We start from the raw sequence: 19,402 nt of genomic DNA on the forward strand, positions 1-19,402 counted from the left end.
ATGTGAGAATATTTGAGTTCTTATTTTTTTAAAATGTCTTTGGAATAAAGGACAACTTTAATCCGCATATATAAAATAATAAAAATTTAGAGGGAATTTTTAATTAATGAATATTGAATAAGCAAAGGGCAATATGTAAATACTTAAATTTGTTCATTAAATGTCATAGTGGACAATCATTTGGAAAGTAAATTATAGCAAAAACCTTTAATTGGTGTTTGGTTTATATTGGGATTTGGAAATAATGAGTTTTTTATGTTGAATTTTTTAACCAGACTGACTTTAATACATCTAAATAAGATTTGTGGTTTGGTGCTTATTCATCTTATTACTGTATAGTATACAACTGAATAAAACATGATCTCTATAATAAAGTCGAGCTATATCTTTAAAATGGCTACCAAATTAAGATTTTAGAACATTCTATAAGGTTACATATTTGTAATACCATATTCAACCTGATGAAGCTCTCATAAATTCCCATTTTGTGGTTGAGGACGGTTATATACAGTATTGACCATTAAAAATAACTTTTTGAGCAAAAAACTGAGTGGAAACTTAACAGTTATTAACTTAAAGTATTAGAACATATAAAGCCTACTATGAAGTGTATTACAATGTCTAGGAAGTTATGTGGTTAAAATGGTCAAAAATATTTCCATTCTCTATTTGCTTCACAAAGTTAACAATGAAATTTCCATATTTTGAGTGATTATTCTTCTAACCTGCCCAAAGTTTTATGACTTTTTGTATGCTTTGAGTCTCTAATATTTTTCTAAATGCTTTTTCTTTTTTTTCATTTTTTAATTAAGATTTTATTTAAGATATTTTTTCTAAATAAATTTTGTTAGAAATAGATTTGGTACATCCTCATCTATAATACTAATAAGAGGAAAATGATTTTAATGCTTAAAAGGAAAAATTGGTAATTAGATTATTGTGATAAGTGAAATTTGATATAATCATTAATATGATACAAAAGTATACATAAGGATATGCAAAGGTATTCACAGTATATTGCTAGTAAAAATTAAGTTAAAAAATAGTATGGATGACTCTGATCCTATTATAAATACATTTTATGTTAGGTTTTTTACATATGCATACATATAGTATGTGCATGTCTATATCTGTGTACATGCATGTACAAAAGACTGGATGCATGAATAAATAGGAGATGAGACTAAAGATCTTTTTAAATTTATTTTTTCGTATTTGAATTTCCTTTTTTTGAATTTAAAAATATTTTTCCAGCTTTATTGAGATATAATGGACATAAGTTTAAAGTGTACAACATGATTTGATACACATATATTGCTAAATGATTATCACAGTAGAGTTAGTTAATACCTCTACACCTCACATAATTACTACTTCGTTGGTGAGAACATGTAAGGTCTATTCTCTTTGTAACATTCAAGTATGCAATACAGTCTTGTTTACTATAGTCATCATGCTGTAATGAATTTTCTTAATTTTGTAAGATGAACAGTGTGTTGTTCTTTGTAGTAGTAAAATGTAATATGTTTTATTACTATTTTGTGACCTATCAGAGGACATTGTTAAAGAAAATTTATTTCATTAGAATATCTGGCAACTTTATTACAATAATAGTTTGAACCTTTGAATAAAGCTTTCATGAAAACTTTAAAGTAATAGGTTTGAAAACATGAAGGAAATGATGTTTTTTCCCTTTTTCCTACCTAGGTATTTTGAAATTGATATTTTGAAGTGAGTTAGCTACAGATATGTTGTGCAGTAATCATCAAAACATCAGCCCATTAAGCTTGCTGTCCTGACCTAAGCAATGTTTTTACTGAAAGAAGTATGGTCCTCAAGATAATTCCCACGTAAGGCACTGAAATCAGCATTAAAGTGTTTTGAATTACAGCTGATGAGTGTGCATGGTTGAAAGGAGATAATTTTTTTTAAGTTCTAAATAGTGTTTAAATTTATAAGAGAAGAGTTGCATTAACAAAGATTCATATATATCTTTTTTTTTTTCACACGTGAACACATAAAAGAATACAAAAGAGCGACCACATGTATTTTTAAAAAAATACTTTGGCAGGATTTGAAGAAATAATTACTATTGAAATAAAAAGTGCACTCTTGAAAATGTATTTTCTCAGGCTGAAACATGAACAATTACTTATATTTCATACTTATTATGACTATAGGCAAAATAGTAACAAAACACATTTTATTCTGGCCATTATATGTATGTTAGATACAACTGCAAAACTCAAAGAATGCAGATATTTTATTGGCCATTCAAAACAACGACATTACTTATTTATTTAGTAGTATTTGAAGTGCAAAATTAGACATGCACATTCTTTTTAGGCTACTTGTTTTATTCCCATCTGAATTAACTGAAATATATTTCCCAGTAAATATCTTTAGCCTGAAGCCTAGAGTATGGGAAAGTTATTGTGGAAAAACACTTTTGGAATATCCTTGAAACATTCAATCTTGTCGACTCACAATCTTTTCTATAGTGTATTTAGGTCACTAATAGTATTTTTGCCAAGAAAAACCCAATGCATTTAGTTTATTTCATTGTTCTTCTTATTTTCAAAACCTTTATTAAATTATTCTTCCTTCTTTCCCCATTACAGGTCTTGAAATATATGGCCTATAAAATCATTCTCGTTGGGAAAGAATTACAGACAAGTCATCATCCTTTGAGGATAAGTTTGATTAAAAGGTAAATTTAGGCCTCTGGACATCATACAAGTAATCACTACACAATGAAATTGTTGTTCACATCAGAAGTACTGATTGTTACCCATTTTGTGTGTTTTTAAGGCAAACTGTCATTGAGAATTAAAAATGTGTTCTTAGGGGCGCCTGGGTGGCACAGCGGTTAAGGCGTCTGCCTTCANTTTATTAAATTATTCTTCCTTCTTTCCCCATTACAGGTCTTGAAATATATGGCCTATAAAATCATTCTCGTTGGGAAAGAATTACAGACAAGTCATCATCCTTTGAGGATAAGTTTGATTAAAAGGTAAATTTAGGCCTCTGGACATCATACAAGTAATCACTACACAATGAAATTGTTGTTCACATCAGAAGTACTGATTGTTACCCATTTTGTGTGTTTTTAAGGCAAACTGTCATTGAGAATTAAAAATGTGTTCTTAAATGAATAAAACATGTATTTTTAACTCATCTGTANGGCTGTCTCTATCTCTGTCAAATAAATAAATAAAATCTTAAAAAAAAAAAAAATAAAAAAATAAAAAAAAAATAAAAATGTGTTCTTAAATGAATAAAACATGTATTTTTAACTCATCTGTGACACTTCACATATATTTTTAAATAGTTTAAAATAGTTTGAAGTAAGATTTCTGAATTAATCATTGTTTTAAGTAGTTTGGATTAGAGTTTTAAATCCCATATTTCCTGTGAAAAGAGGGAGTAGAAGGCAGAACATTTATATTAGAGTGCTTTACATACTAATCATCTGGAATGCGATATAATAAACTATTTCAAATGTTCTTCCACTTGTAATGATAGGATGTCTTTAGATAATTTTACAGAATTTATTTTATTTTACTAATTGATTGGTATAGTCATCATCCAGAGATATATTAGTGAAAGCTGGGTTCTAAATCACTTTCCTATGATAAGCTTTCCAATTAATTCTTCTCACACTGTTTTCCTGGTGACATTTGAACTTCTTTCATTATATAAAACACATCTGGAATGAGACATTGCCGAATAATAATCATGGATGCTAACATGTTAAAGATTGGACCCCTGACATAGTTAAATGTGTTCTGGTTTAAAACAGTGACCTCAACTAATGCTTCTTTAAGTGAACCACATTTAGAAAGAATATACAGGCAGGTCTTTTTAGCCTGCCTGTCATGTGGTAGAATTGGTCAAAAAAAATGAAATCAAATTGCAAACTGGGTCTCCCTTGTTTAATGGAATTAACTATATTCAGTTATATTTTTCCTCCCATCAGCAAATATTTTTTCTTTCTTCTCATCTAATATGAAAAATATTACAATAAGTAAATATTTAAAAAGGATTACCTAAAACATATGTTAAACCATATTACTTATAATTTACATTTGTATCATAAGGTTACTGAATTTCTTCTGTGGTGTATTTCATAAAAGAGAAGATGCTGATAAGATCCCATTTAAATGGCTTGCTAATACCAGAAGCAGATCATTTAAAATGGACCTTACATCTTTATAGGCTGTTAGAAATGAAGACATTACCTCAAAATGTAGGTAATTATTGCCTCCTCTTTTATCAGTGCTATTTTCTGAGGTATTATCATAAGAGAGCACTAGTATTAAGCAGGGCCTTCGAGTGGCAATAAATCAGTCCAACTGAGTCATCATTGTCTAGGGCATCTGGACTACTGCAATGTTGTGGATCCTACCGAGAGTGTGAAATCACTTGACCCTTGGCATTAACCTTTGCTGAATGAATAGACACTGCTTTCCACATCGAGGAACAAAGCAGAAGACTATTGATTAAACACCACATTCACTTGATATTAAATACTGGCTGAACTCACTTCTTGCTTCCAGTTCCAAAGGGAGAAGCCCAGAGAGTTGCTGAGTCTCGAGAGAATGGATGTTTGTAATTCAGAGCAATGTTTTTCCTGCAAAGTACTTTTTTTCTCCTTTGATCAATAACTAGCAGCCATGATCAGCCATGAGTATGTATTGTCAATTCTGACCTGTGTATTTTATCACTGAAGGTGAGAGGTCACAGTGCTGTGACTAATATTTCAGGTCTAAGCATGAATTGTTTCCTGACTTCAATATCTGTTTGAAAGAGCAATTTGTTTTATTTTATTTCTTGCCATATGAATCATTGTTTAGGCAATTGATTTGTCTGCATTAGTAAAATACACAATTTTTCTAAAATTCTTGGGTTTTATCACTGTTTTTGCAGTTGTTTAATTTTCTAGACCTTAACATTAGAAGAAATAGTGATAAAACGACACCCTTAGGATCTACAATTTATTTTATTGGGGAAAGAGAAATATTATAGTTAAATAAATTTTTCAGATGAAAGCAAAAGCTTTGGAAGAGAGTGTAGCAATACATATGAGCATAAAGAAAACAATGAAAGATATTTTGTAAGACGTCTTAAGCTAACTGTCTTTTGAACCATTGCATGTGCCTATACTATTGACAATAGTTGGACAGCTCCTGTGTAGATCTACTTTATCCAGAAAGAGAACATGTATTATTGATTGATAAATCAATTCAATTCATGGAACTAGAATTAAATTTAAAAAATTTTAGCTACAAATGAGAAAGTCATTTTTATTTTAAATGTAAATAGTTTTTGTGTGCTTCCATAACTGAAATTATTTTATTGCAGGAAGGAACATAAACAGCTACCTTAGAGGAGTCTTTCTTCTCTAAGGTTTCATATTATTCTGGACCAAGGATATTGCACCAGGAAAACTCCTTAGAATAATTGTTTTCATCTCTTAGGGTTTGACTGGCTTGTGTGGAACACCAACCAGAAATTCTAGATCAGCTAGTTGTGAACCTGTCATGGTTGAGCAAAGATCCTTCCTTGCCTGAATAATAGAAAATACTTCCTCTAAGGACATAATGGTGTAATTTAATACACGCACAGTCTCACACAGTTTGCACAATTTTTGAAAAGGAGTATTAGAAGGCTGCGGGAAGTTGATAAAATGAATCATGCTGCTAAACTTAATGGTCAATCCTTTTGATTTGATGCTTTCTACGGGATATGTAGCCCCTGAAATCTTTCTTTAAAAGCTACTGAAGCTTAGAAAAATGTGAACAATGTTGAATTTAAACACTATTTTGGTTATGTATTATATATTCCTTTTTCTTCATTACTAAGGACATCTGTATAGAAGTCACTTTTATTTCACTATTATCCGGAGCACAGGCATGCTATATGGACACAAGAACCTTGGCATTTATTTTGACACATGGGGGTACCTAGGTACAATTTATTTGACTGTAATAATACAGTACCAACTTGTGCATGCCAAAGTGTATAAAGGTAATTGTTTACAAATACTGATGTTTTTAAGGTGGTAGTGAATGAAAACATTGAACTAGAATCTGTTGCTTTGAAGTACCAAATAGAGGTTTTTTTATTCTGCTGTGCATGCTAGTGAATGGGATAGTTTTGTGACATTTTAGACACCATCAGCTGTGGCTGTGCCAAGGTCACATGGCAGGTGGTGACATAGCCGTGATTAGAATCCATGCAGCATGTACTGCAGGCCCTTTGGTGATCTCTTTGGTGTCTGTGTGCAACTTCCAAATGGAAATTATTTTAAGTAAGGTTGGTGAGATAGAATGAAATGATAAATAGTTACAATCTATTATGACAAATATTGGAATTCCATATCAGAATTGGAAGAAGAAGGGAGACAGAGAAAGAGAGGGACAGGAAGGAGAAGAAAAAGAGGAAAACATTCCTAGTGCAGCCCTGCAGATTAAAAAACATGGTCAGATAGGAACCTCACACGCTTATGCTAACAGGGGGGAGGAGTTTGTAATTTTTTTAAAGCTCAAAAAAGTAAGTAGGTTCTCCAAATATCTGCCAGATGAAACCCCCCATCCCTGTGTTTAGAGATAATCTAGAGGTAGTTTAGAACACACGTAGGTAAAAGTGAAAAATGAATCTTTCTTTTCTTTAGAGGAGAGATCGAGGGTGGTTATTTGTGAAATGTATTGTTTCTACGTTAAAGACTGAGGTACGTGCAGGGACTTTGGAAAAGTTGAGGTAGAACTCCAAAAGTATTCTGCCGTATGTAGATTATTCAAAATTGATCTCTTCTGAAGAAAAACTTTGATATGGCTCCCATTTCTCTGATCAGTCACAGGAAACTTAAAAAAAAAAAAAAGTTCTATGTAACAGTTCATATCTGAAAAGGACAGCTCTCAAGGTTTCCGTAGCCTGAACATAATAGTCTCCAGCCTGGTTGAAATCTTTTTAGTGAGAGTCTTTTGTTTCCTTGAATTAGCAGAAGACTTTGAAATTGACTACACATTGTTAAATCTTTGCTTGGGATCTAGTAAAAGCCCATAGAGTTTATCTGACAGAGTCAAGTTTATCTTTTTACATTTGTCATTCCTCATAAAAGATATCGACCGGAATTTTTGTGACTTTGACCAGCAGAAAACCTTAGCTGACATACTCAAGGCTGAAATGCAGTCATCGGAAATGGAAGCACTTCAACCCTGCCCCTGTGGCGAGAATGGCTTCCCGTTAGACAATCTGGTCAGATTCTTTATGGACCCAAAGGGAGGTACATGTGCTGGGCATTGCGTTTATGTTTTTTCTGACCTACCTGCTCCTCAGAGCTGCATTCTAAGACTGCTGCTTGTGTAAAACCTTTCAGAACTACGCATCATTGATCTAGCCATAATCACACTGATCTGTTGGCTTTTCACTAAACTTTACTTAAGTGAAAACTTAAGTAAACCCTCTGCTTCCTCTTTGGGCTTATGATTGACTGTATGTTTTTCGAATGGTGTGAAGATGCTGGCTGTGAAACTGGAATACTGCTTTTAAATGTCTTTAAAAGAAGAAAAGAAAAATGTGTCCCCTCAACCACTACAGAGTGAGATAAAAGAAAATAATGACGGTGTGCACTGTGTTGTCAATGATGACCTTTAGGGAATCTTTTTAGAACATCTCCACATCTCGAAAAGGCTTTTCTCTTTTCTCCCCTGAAATTGATTTTTTCCTAATTTATTTTTAAAACAATTTCACAAGGGTAGATTTTAATTCATTGATGCAGTTTTTCACTTAGGCTACACATGTATTAATTGAGAGTCCCTTTATTAATTTCCTGGATAACTGGCAGATGACATTCCCTGCCTGAGATACGGAACTACAACAGGTGAAGAATCAACTACTACAGGGATAGAAAACAAGGAGCTGCAGGATGTGAAAAATTGGTTAGAAGAAAGAAGGAGAACACCAGGAGAATATGGGCATGAGATCTAGTGTAGGATGTCATCAGTCCTGCTCTCCATTCCGACCCCTCCCAAGTCACTTAGGATCTGTGGACTTGATATATGAGGTTAAGCTTTATACACAACACATGGGTAGCAAGATACCAAAAGGCATAAAAATATAAACTGTTTTAAGTGTCTTTTATGTGGGAAGAGTTGATTTCAGATGTTAAGTTTTCACTATATACATTTGTAATTTCATGACACTAGGGTAGTCTAAGTATTTAGTAATATTTATGGTCCTCAGTCATTTCTCCCAGTACATTCCATGCATGCATGTAATTTTTCTACAACTAATAGCTTATTCTTTTATAAGGAATGGTAATGGGAGTGGGTAATTATCATCTAGTTGCTTAGGACTGTACTTTTGTGTATGCAAGGGCAGACCTCTTGCTCCACCTTTCAAAATAGCATTCCTAATCATCACAGTGCACCCAGAGCTGCTGAATAGGGCCATGTGTGCTGACCCGGATTATTAGCACATCCATCTAGCCAGCAACACTATGAAATACTTTCCATTTTTCACATTGCACATTTTTATGTGAAAACACACGCACACACACACACAAGCAGTTTTAAACAGTATAGCACTGTTAATGTTTACAATCGTGGGTTCCTTTCACATATTATCCTAATTCTTAAATTAGCAATAATTAAAAAGGGTGGCTAAATAAACAAATATTTGTAAAAAATCTTGGTTTCTTTCATATTTTCTCTAGATTATTTTACTTCCAATTATATTATAAGGGTTGTCATTAAAAATACCATCTGGTTGGGTATAAAAATGGTCTAGTTGGCTGCAAATAAAGGTTGGTGCATATCTTCACCATTATCTCCAGGTGAGTTTAGTAAGGTGAGTGATCATGCAGTAATTAAGACAGTGGCTCTAATAGGATTTTTTAAAAAAAGAGCAGATTGTGCAAAAATCAACTATAGCTCTTATAAAGGGAAAAGTTTTTTTATCCCATAATGTAAGGAATTATATCTGATAGCCAGAAGAGAATGAAAAGAGAACTTTTAAGGTCTTGCCTGATAAAAGAACCTGGTGACTGACTATAGCAAAGCACTATTCTTCCATTCCTCCAGTGTTCAAGCTACTCCATTTAATGTTGTTTGATGCCATTTATTTTCTGGTTCAGTAAAAAGATTTCTTTTATGACTTTTTAGAATGTTCATGATTCTCAGATCAGGTTACCAAATATTATTAAAGTAGGTAATAACATTATCTATTTAGAATTAATGTGGTGTAATGTCCTTCCTAATTTATAGTATCTATTCCAGAAAATACTTCTGGGATATATTATTGTCATGAGTATAAGTGATAAGGAATGTGAAACAGTTCCTGGCAAAGAAATTACCACAAGATACTCAATGCAAAGAAATATCTGATGCTTAACAACAGATTCAAAAAAACCTTTACGAAGGAAAAAAAAAAAAAGTCCTGGGATTTTGTGTGAGGGACCACCTTCAAGATGTGTTTGGGCAGTCCATTTGTTGGATAGAAATTTTAACCTCACTTTCAAATGGCATTCTCATCCACTTGAGTTGCTATTGTATCCACTGAGAGGAACCCTACACTTACTGGTTTCCATCTCTTCCACTAGACTCTCACTCCATGAGAGGAAAGAGGAGTAGGTCCATCAGTATATTTGAATTCCATTCTCAGAAACTGAATGTTTGTGTATACCTCAGCGTTTCTGAAGGGGCCCTAAAACTTCAAACAAACTTGGCAAAAGGAGCCCCAGAGCATTAAACTGATTTTAAATGTGCAGCTCGGACATTGAGACTTTTTTTTTCTTCTTCTAAAATACCTTCATCATTCTGAGCTAGTTTTATCAAGAGTCCAGAGTCAATATTAAGAGTCTCAGTCAAGTAAAGTCTCTTTGTAAAGATACTCATTGTAGGGATAACAGCTTACTACTAACAAAAAATAAAACATGGGTTAAAAATGAAGGTGGCTCTAGTGGAATTTGTTGTCAATATAGTTTTAAAATAAGTTATACTTCTTGGGGCGCCTGGGTGGCTCAGTCGTTAAGCGTCTGCCTTCAGCTCAGGGCGTGATCCTAGAGTACTGGGATCGAGCCCCACATCAGGCTCCTCCGCTGGGAGCCTGCTTCTTCCTCTCCCACTCCCCCTGCTTGTGTTCCCTCTCTCGCTGGCTGTCTCTATCTCTGTCGAATAAATAAATAAAATCTTTAAAAAAAAATAAGTTGTACTTCTTAAGGCATTCACAATGTTTTCCAGGGTGAGTTAATTGTCCATCAGAAGTAATGGATCCTTGGTGAATTATCGTTGTTGCTAGACACCAGTTTCAATGGTGATCATGGCTTGGCCTAGGGTCTGGTCTGCTTGCTTGCAGATTAACTGATGTTCTTTGGTGCACGGGATGAGAAATGTGACATTGACTTTGGAATTGTGATCAATAGCCTTTGATCTCAGAATCCCTTACCTTCCTTTTTGCAAGTGAAATGGGCACAAGAAACACTTTTCTTACTCTAAGACGGTGAGAGTTGTAGATCTCTAATTTTCCAATTTTGCCGTGTAATTAAAGGCTGGAAAACAAAAAGAGGCAGACACATCCCTATTTTATATGTTTACTTCTTGGAGAATAGTGTAGACAGGGCTCTGTATTTTAAAGTTTTCAAAACAAAGGAAAACTTTCTTTTAATGAACCCAGTCTTACATGACCAAACATCATTACGTTACATCATTACATCATTTGCCTTGGGGTTCCACCTGCAAAATAAATTATTTAGTTGGGGATAAATCTTCTAGGATGAAATTCTAATATCAGGCACACTGTCTAATGTTGATTTCAAAAAGCAGAGTGAAAAAATACAAGTGAGAGATTTGACATAGAAGCCTAGATTGCATGTGAAGAGTCAGATAACTTATAGGACATCTTTATGTGGATCTACCTTCAAGAAAATGAATTTATACTACTACTTATCCTAGTGTTTATATTTTGGCCCATGTTAAGTGTGCCTATTTCTGTTTGATGGTATTAACATTGTATCATCTGTTTTCTATGCAATTTATATTTTATTGCACTCTGTTTTCATTTGTATCATCTTTAGAATGAACTTTTTTCTTCCCTTGAGAATGTACCAATTCGATTAATGGAATATCCTGAATCATTATTGAAATCTTAAAACAAGTTTTCATAAATAGTTTCATAAAAAAATATGGGAGTCTTTTGACTTCAACTCTAGTACTTCCTAATTAACCCACGTCTTCACTACAGCAAAGGATATGCATTGACGTGGGGATTTGTGGTCCAGCTGCAGATTGGTTAAGTTTGTTAATGTATGCAGACAGTATGTTAAACACTCAATGGAAATGATACTATTCATCTTTACAATAACCTGGAGAAGAAAGTATTACCTCCATGCTCTTTACTCCATTTGCAGAGGGACAAACTCAGGCTCTAGCTCAAAAATGTTAAGTAAGTTTTCCAAGAACCCCAAGCTAATAAGTGAGAAACCCAGGATAGAATTCTAGAATAATTCCACTCTTAGTCACACTATACTGGCTTCTCTTCACTCTGTATGATCAAGATGAATGTTCATTTCATACTAAGAGTTTATGTTTATGCTTTATGTTTTCTAATTCTGTGTCTGGTAGTGAAAAGGTTACTGGGAAACAGGGTTGAAGATCTTTTCCGTTCCTCAGTTTGGAACATGTTTGCTTACTTAGGCTTTGGTCATGACTGCAGTTTATCTTTTCTTACTTTATTAGAAATGTTCTTTCTGTATCACTCTCAGCCTTCAGTCCGCATCTTATTAGAGAGTAGCTAAATGAGTAATCATTAATGACTTTTTGTTAGTGTACTTCCAAATAATTGGAGAAATTACGTTACAGAATGCTAACATGTTAATTTGACATTTATTTTGGTGTTCTTACAAAAAACTTAAAATGATTTTTTAAATATAAAAGGTATACCAGTGAACTAATTTGGTTTGAATAATGATATATGCTTTCAATATAAAGGTAGGAAAAGTAATGGATCTACAGTGAAAACTAGAAATTTTATACCTGAGTATACTTGCTTAGACCTCGCTTATTTTATTGTCTGTCATCATTTGCTCTTTAGATAATTTTTTAAGGTATTGATTTTTTTAATTAAAAAATATTGTTGCATTATTTTTTCTAATTTTACCACCTAAATAAACAGGCAGCATATCACAACGATGATCTGTCATTTCACCTACAAAAGAGACGTGTTAATTTTAATTAATTCAGCTGAGCAGTTACTATGTTTTAGGTATGGATCTGGCACTGGGAATATAATCGTGAACCAAATAGACAAGAAGTCCTGCTCTCAAGAAAATTTATATGACATAGGAAATACTGATAAGTAGAATATATAGTATGATATACAGAAAGAGAGCTAAGAAAATAATGATGGAAAGGGGCTGAGGGAATATTTGGGATGGTCAGTTTTAGATACAGTAACCAAGAAAGACCTAAGTGAGATGGTGCCATTTGAATAAAGACTGAAAAGAGGTTAGCTAGAAAATCAAATTTTAAAATGATTTGTCCTATAAAATGTGTTTTGTAAGTCAACATAGGTGGTTTGTTGTTTCCTTGGCATCATGTAACTGTTACATTGCTATTAGCGTTTAAGTGTCTTGCTATCAGCCCAATTATAATAATTTTTTAACTATACTTTTGTATGTGTGTGTGTGTGTGTTCTTTTGGGCTCCTTTGTCCTTTTACTGATGCCCAGAGAATTCAGAGGCAATTGGTTATTTTTTTTTTTTTTTGAGAAAAATAGTACCTTTGTCATTCAACTGGCTGGCTGCAGATTATTGAGACGGAAGACAGAATCTGGACTATAGTTTTATTTTCCTATTAAAGAAATGCATAATGCCAGGAGACTAGAGAACTCCCCTTTTCTCCATGGGAGACCATCCTTGAATATCATCTCCTTACTGCAACCAGCTGAAAGTCTAAGAGTTCCTTCCAGGTGATGAGCAGTTCTCTTCCACTATAAGGTTTTCCATGATTGAGCTACTAAAAGCCAAAACTCCCTATATATCCAGTGCACAAGGATGAAGAAAAAATAGATCTGAAATTTGATTGAAAATACCTTAAAGAACAATGCTGTATTCGTGTGTGTGTCAGCTTTAGTGTATATATCCTGTTGAGTGATTGGTTAACATTTGAAGCACTTGAGTTGGGACCGCATCTCATAGGGCTCAGCCCATCCTTGCGGCTATNTATCCTGTTGAGTGATTGGTTAACATTTGAAGCACTTGAGTTGGGACCGCATCTGATAGGGCTCAGCCCACCCTTGCGGCTACGACCAGCGCTTCAATTATCTTTATCTCACCTCCAACAAAGGATTTATTAATTAAGATAATTGACTTTAGGAATGATTACTCATTCATGAAATAAGTGATGTTCAAGATACGTGTACTGTCTAGAAATGTTACGCACTCATCTCTGCCCTTGCATGAACAGGGTTTGAGAATCTAGTGACTACTGTAGCCTTTCCTTTCTATTTGTTTCCATTTTTCTGTGGAATGGCACTCTAGGCCTGGGATTTTGTCTAGGTGTGATTTAGACATGTATGGAGAGGCTCTTTGAGTTAATCCAACTCTATAAACTGAATCCTGTGGCTAGTCTCCAGTGATTTTTCCATGCATGGTATGACTAGAAGGAACAGGAACTGAAACTTCATTGCATTTATAGAAAACATATAGTCATCTAAAAAAAAAAGGCACAGGTGGCAGAATTTGGTTTCAGTCTTACAAATTTGTGGGAAGTGAACATTTAGGTTATATTTACCTATAACTTTTGGAAGCCAATCCTTAGGAAAAAGAATCTCATAATTGTGGATAACCATGTTGGTTTAGGTCAGCTCACAATTACTACAATGAAAAAATCTCATTTGGAAAAGGGAGAAGGGAAACAGATGGCTGTCACATGGTTTAGAGCAATGACTGAGTCTCAGTGGAAGGAGCAGTGGGGCTTCCTGTCCTAACAGCTCCTGATGCTGCTTTTTTCTCTGTGAGGAGCTTTCATGCCCCATGTCATGATGACCACATCTGATCTGGGCTTTGGAGAGTGCACCCCATTGGTAGTTGTGCATCTCTCCTCCCACTGTCTATGGTGCACATGTGGAGGCCTGGGGGTTCCATTGCAGAGTGCCTGGTGATGGGCAGTTCTCTGCTAGCTTGTTTAATAGTTCAGTTTCCTCCAAACTGTCGTAGAAATTCAGGCTGTTTTTGTCTGTGAAAATACACCTCTAAAGATCTTGCCTAGGTGGAATCTTATACATGATAATCTTGACTCTTGGGGCGGGCATTGATGTTCTGACCTTTTCTCCTATTAAGGGCAGCAACCTTGAAGCCAGTTAGAACAACAGGATGCTGGGCAAGGCCCTTGCTTCCGTTGTTCAACAGAACACTCTTAAGGAAATATGCTGCTTTACAAAGTTTATAACNGTGTGTGTGTGTGTGTTCTTTTGGGCTCCTTTGTCCTTTTACTGATGCCCAGAGAATTCAGAGGCAATTGGTTATTTTTTTTTTTTTTTGAGAAAAATAGTACCTTTGTCATTCAACTGGCTGGCTGCAGATTATTGAGACGGAAGACAGAATCTGGACTATAGTTTTATTTTCCTATTAAAGAAATGCATAATGCCAGGAGACTAGAGAACTCCCCTTTTCTCCATGGGAGACCATCCTTGAATATCATCTCCTTACTGCAACCAGCTGAAAGTCTAAGAGTTCCAGGTGATGAGCAGTTCTCTTCATTGATCACTATAAGGTTTTCCATGATTAAGCTACTAAAAGCCAAAACTCCCTATATATCCAGTGCACAAGGATGAAGAAAAAATAGATCTGAAATTTGATTGAAAATACCTTAAAGAACAATGCTGTATTCGTGTGTGTGTCAGCTTTAGTGTATATATCCTGTTGAGTGATTGGTTAACATTTGAAGCACTTGAGTTGGGACCGCATCTCATAGGGCTCAGCCCATCCTTGCGGCTATNTTAGAACAACAGGATGCTGGGCAAGGCCCTTGCTTCCGTTGTTCAACAGAACACTCTTAAGGAAATATGCTGCTTTACAAAGTTTATAACATAATCTTATCTATTTCTAAGCCTACCATTCTTTTGAAAAATCTTTTTATTTTAGGACAGTTTTAGATTCATTGAGAAATTATGAAAACAGTAGAGAGAATCCTCCTATAACAAGTACCTAAGTTGCCCTATTATTAACTTCCTACTTGCCCATGATACATTTGTTACAGTTAGTAAGCTAATACTGACGNCGACCAGCGCTTCAATTATCTTTATCTCACCTCCAACAAAGGATTTATTAATTAAGATAATTGACTTTAGGAATGATTACTCATTCATGAAATAAGTGATGTTCAAGATACGTGTACTGTCTAGAAATGTTACGCACTCATCTCTGCCCTTGCATGAACAGGGTTTGAGAATCTAGTGACTACTGTAGCCTTTCCTTTCTATTTGTTTCCATTTTTCTGTGGAATGGCACTCTAGGCCTGGGATTTTGTCTAGGTGTGATTTAGACATGTATGGAGAGGCTCTTTGAGTTAATCCAACTCTATAAACTGAATCCTGTGGCTAGTCTCCAGTGATTTTTCCATGCATGGTATGACTAGAAGGAACAGGAACTGAAACTTCATTGCATTTATAGAAAACATATAGTCATCTAAAAAAAAAAGGCACAGGTGGCAGAATTTGGTTTCAGTCTTACAAATTTGTGGGAAGTGAACATTTAGGTTATATTTACCTATAACTTTTGGAAGCCAATCCTTAGGAAAAAGAATCTCATAATTGTGGATAACCATGTTGGTTTAGGTCAGCTCACAATTACTACAATGAAAAAATCTCATTTGGAAAAGGGAGAAGGGAAACAGATGGCTGTCACATGGTTTAGAGCAATGACTGAGTCTCAGTGGAAGGAGCAGTGGGGCTTCCTGTCCTAACAGCTCCTGATGCTGCTTTTTTCTCTGTGAGGAGCTTTCATGCCCCATGTCATGATGACCACATCTGATCTGGGCTTTGGAGAGTGCACCCCATTGGTAGTTGTGCATCTCTCCTCCCACTGTCTATGGTGCACATGTGGAGGCCTGGGGGTTCCATTGCAGAGTGCCTGGTGATGGGCAGTTCTCTGCTAGCTTGTTTAATAGTTCAGTTTCCTCCAAACTGTCGTAGAAATTCAGGCTGTTTTTGTCTGTGAAAATACACCTCTAAAGATCTTGCCTAGGTGGAATCTTATACATGATAATCTTGACTCTTGGGGCGGGCATTGATGTTCTGACCTTTTCTCCTATTAAGGGCAGCAACCTTGAAGCAAGTTAGAACAACAGGATGCTGGGGCAAGGCCCTTGCTTCCGTTGTTCAACAGAGCACTCTTAAGGAAATATGCTGCTTTACAAAGTTTATAATATAATCTTATCTATTTCTAAGCCTACCATTCTTTTGAAAAATCTTTTTATTTTAGGACAGTTTTAGATTCATTGAGAAATTATGAAAACAGTAGAGAGAATCCTCCTATAACAAGTACCTAAGTTGCCCTCTTATTAACTTCTTACTTGAGCATGATACATTTGTTACAGTTAGTAAGCTAATACTGACACATTATTATTAATTAAAGTGCTTACTCCATTCAGATTTCCTTTGTTTTCAGGATCTCGTCTGGGACGCCACCACTCTCCTTAATCCCTATGTTTCCTAGTCTCCTCTCTTGGCTGTGATAGTTTCTCAGACTTTCCTAGTTCTTGGTAACTTTGACAGCTTTAAGGAGTGCTATTTAGATATTTTGTGGAATTTCTCTCAACTGATAGTTTTCTTTTCCTTTCTTTCTTTCTTTTTCTTTCTTTCTTTCTTTCTTTCTTTCTTTCTTTCTTTCTTTCCTTCTTTCGGTGCTAATGTAATGGTATTGTGCTTTACATTTTAGGTTCCAATTGGTCATTGCTGATATATAAAAAAGCATTTGTCTTTTGTATATTAACTTTGTATCCTGCAACCTTTCTATAATCATTTATTAATTCCAGGAGTTTTTCTGTTGACTCTTTGGGATTTCCTACATACACAATCATGTAATCTGTGAACGAAGACAGTTTTATTTCTTCCTTTCCAATCTATATATCTTCTATTTCCTTTTTTTTTCTTGGTCTTATTGTATTAGCTAGGATTTCCCGTACAATATTAAATGGAAGTGGTGGTAGTAGCATCCTTGCCTTTCTTCTGAGCTTAGAAGGAAACATCTCATTTGTCATCATTAAGTATGATGTTAGCTGTAGGCTAATTATAGATGTTCTTTATCAAGTTGAAGAAGTTCCCTTTTCTTCCTAGTTTGCTGAGGGTTTTTATCATGAGGTATAGCTTTTTGTTACCCTCATAGGTGAGACAGTAACACTAGAGGGGGCTAAAATGGGACAAATATCCTTCCACTCTGCTGAGATAAGCTCAAGCGAAATCTTTTCCCTTGGAAAGGAGGTCTTTGTTATATAGAATGCTTTGGGCATATTTCACAATAATTACTCATTTCTCCCTCTGCCACAACTATGGGAGGATTTTTCTTGAATTTTCACCATAAGAACCTAGTGGGGTCCAGAAAATTCATGAGACTCTGGGGGCTCCCTTCAGACTAAGGCCTCCTAGGAGTTTCTCACTTTTATGCTAGTCCACACTCAGGCTCCAGTACTTTGTCAAAGTTACCATTTGAGTGTCCTCACCAGTTTATACTCCAGCAGTTCTGTCGCAGAATGCAGCTCTTTTATAACTTGCTGGATTCTCTTCTCTTTCTGGATTTTGAAATGGCAGTGTTCCCTATGATTTCAGTTCTCTGATGCGTCCAAGAGTCATTGAGTCACTGAAAAAAAAATATATCAAGCATGTTATTTTTAATTGCTTCTGTTTGGACTATAGAAACAACTAGTACATATGCAAAGTAAAGAACCTTCAGTCTTTTTAGATTTTGCCTTAGGAACTGGGTCTATATTTCAAATCTAAGAAAACGGGAAAATCTATGTTCCCTTCCTAATGAGAATTAGCATAATATAGGTTCTAAGGTCCTAGGATGCAGCAAAACAAGGCTCAAATTCTGTTGCTACCCTGTATTAACTGTTGGACTTGTGAATTTTCAATAATTTCTATGGTTCTGATCTTTTTGGCTGACAATAAGTTATGTTCAGATAACCTGTATTTACTTAGTAAGTACTCTTGTGCTTGGTACCATGTTGGATGTTAGGAAAGTGAGGAGTCATTAAAAAATGAGCCAGGTATTAATTTGCCATTATTCTTAGACTATAACAATGAAGATGAAATAAATGCCCCAGAGTAGACAGATAGAGTACCACTGGGAAGGTCATTATTGACCAGTAGGGCTTGGGAACAGAAATAGAAAAGAGGTGTCATTTGAATTCATTCTTGAAGAGGAGGTAGGATTTGGCCGTACTAGAATAGGAAGAATGGGTATGCCAGGAAGAGCCATCTGAATGAGCAAAAGGTATACATATTAGAGGAAATTTTAAATTAGTTAAAGAATGAGTGGAATGGAAAAGAAAAAAAGAATAAACTACTGAGTGTCTACTACGTGTGAAGAAATACTCTTTTAAAAATGAATTTCACTTAATAATAAAACCCACCTTCCAAATTTGGTAGTATTTGCTCCATTTAAAATACTTTTAAATTGTTCCACATTTTGTACAACATCACACTCCCTTGAGAAGGCACAGGGGAATGAAAATCCTGTTAGAAAATAATTTTGTAGCCAGATGTGAGATGTGGGCAGATTTAAACACCAGGCTGAGGAGCTGGGGCATCATTCAATAATTTTTGTCTTTGGTTTATTTCTGTTTGACCTCTTAAAAAAATATGCTAGTTGACTGATGAATGGATAAAGAAGATATAGCATACACACACACACACACACACACATTCACACNGATAAAGAAGATATAGCACACACACACACACACACACACACACACACACACACACACACACATATTCACACAATGGAATATTACTCAGCCATAAAAAGAATGAAATCTTGCCATTTGAATGACGTGGATGGAGCTAGAGGGTATAATGCTAAGTGAAATAAGTCAGTCAGAGAAAGACAAATATGATATGATTTCACTCATACGTGGAGTTTAAGTAAGAAAACAGATGAACATAAGGGGAGGAAAAAGAGAGAGGAAAACCATAAAACAGACTCTTAACTAGAAAGAACACACTGAGGGTTGCTGGAAGGAAGGTGGGCAGGAGGATGGGCTATATGGGTGATGGGGATTAAGGAGTGCACTTGTGACGAACACTGGGCATTGTATGTAAATGATGAATCACTAAATTTTACACCTGACACTAATATTACGCTGTATGTTAACTAATTGGAATTACAAAAAAGTTGAAA

General features: G+C 35.0%; 2 long non-coding RNA genes across 2 annotated transcripts in view; both read left to right on the forward strand.

Moving 5' to 3' along the window:
* Positions 1-2,795, forward strand: part of LOC117801532 — a 147,052-nt gene extending 144,257 nt beyond the window's left edge. Inside the window, exon 3 of the long non-coding RNA XR_004624146.1 lies at positions 2,622-2,795. This is a non-coding gene — a long non-coding RNA (uncharacterized LOC117801532). The remainder of the gene's footprint in view (positions 1-2,621) is intronic.
* Positions 2,796-2,921: 126 nt separating this feature from the next.
* LOC105240483 overlaps positions 2,922-19,402 on the forward strand; it is a 318,511-nt gene continuing 302,030 nt past the window's right edge. Inside the window, exon 1 of the long non-coding RNA XR_004624143.1 lies at positions 2,922-3,013. This is a non-coding gene — a long non-coding RNA (uncharacterized LOC105240483). The remainder of the gene's footprint in view (positions 3,014-19,402) is intronic.

Source organism: Ailuropoda melanoleuca, chromosome 3 (genome assembly GCF_002007445.2).
Source record: "Ailuropoda melanoleuca isolate Jingjing chromosome 3, ASM200744v2, whole genome shotgun sequence".
In the NCBI taxonomy this organism is placed as follows: Eukaryota; Metazoa; Chordata; class Mammalia; order Carnivora; family Ursidae; genus Ailuropoda; species Ailuropoda melanoleuca.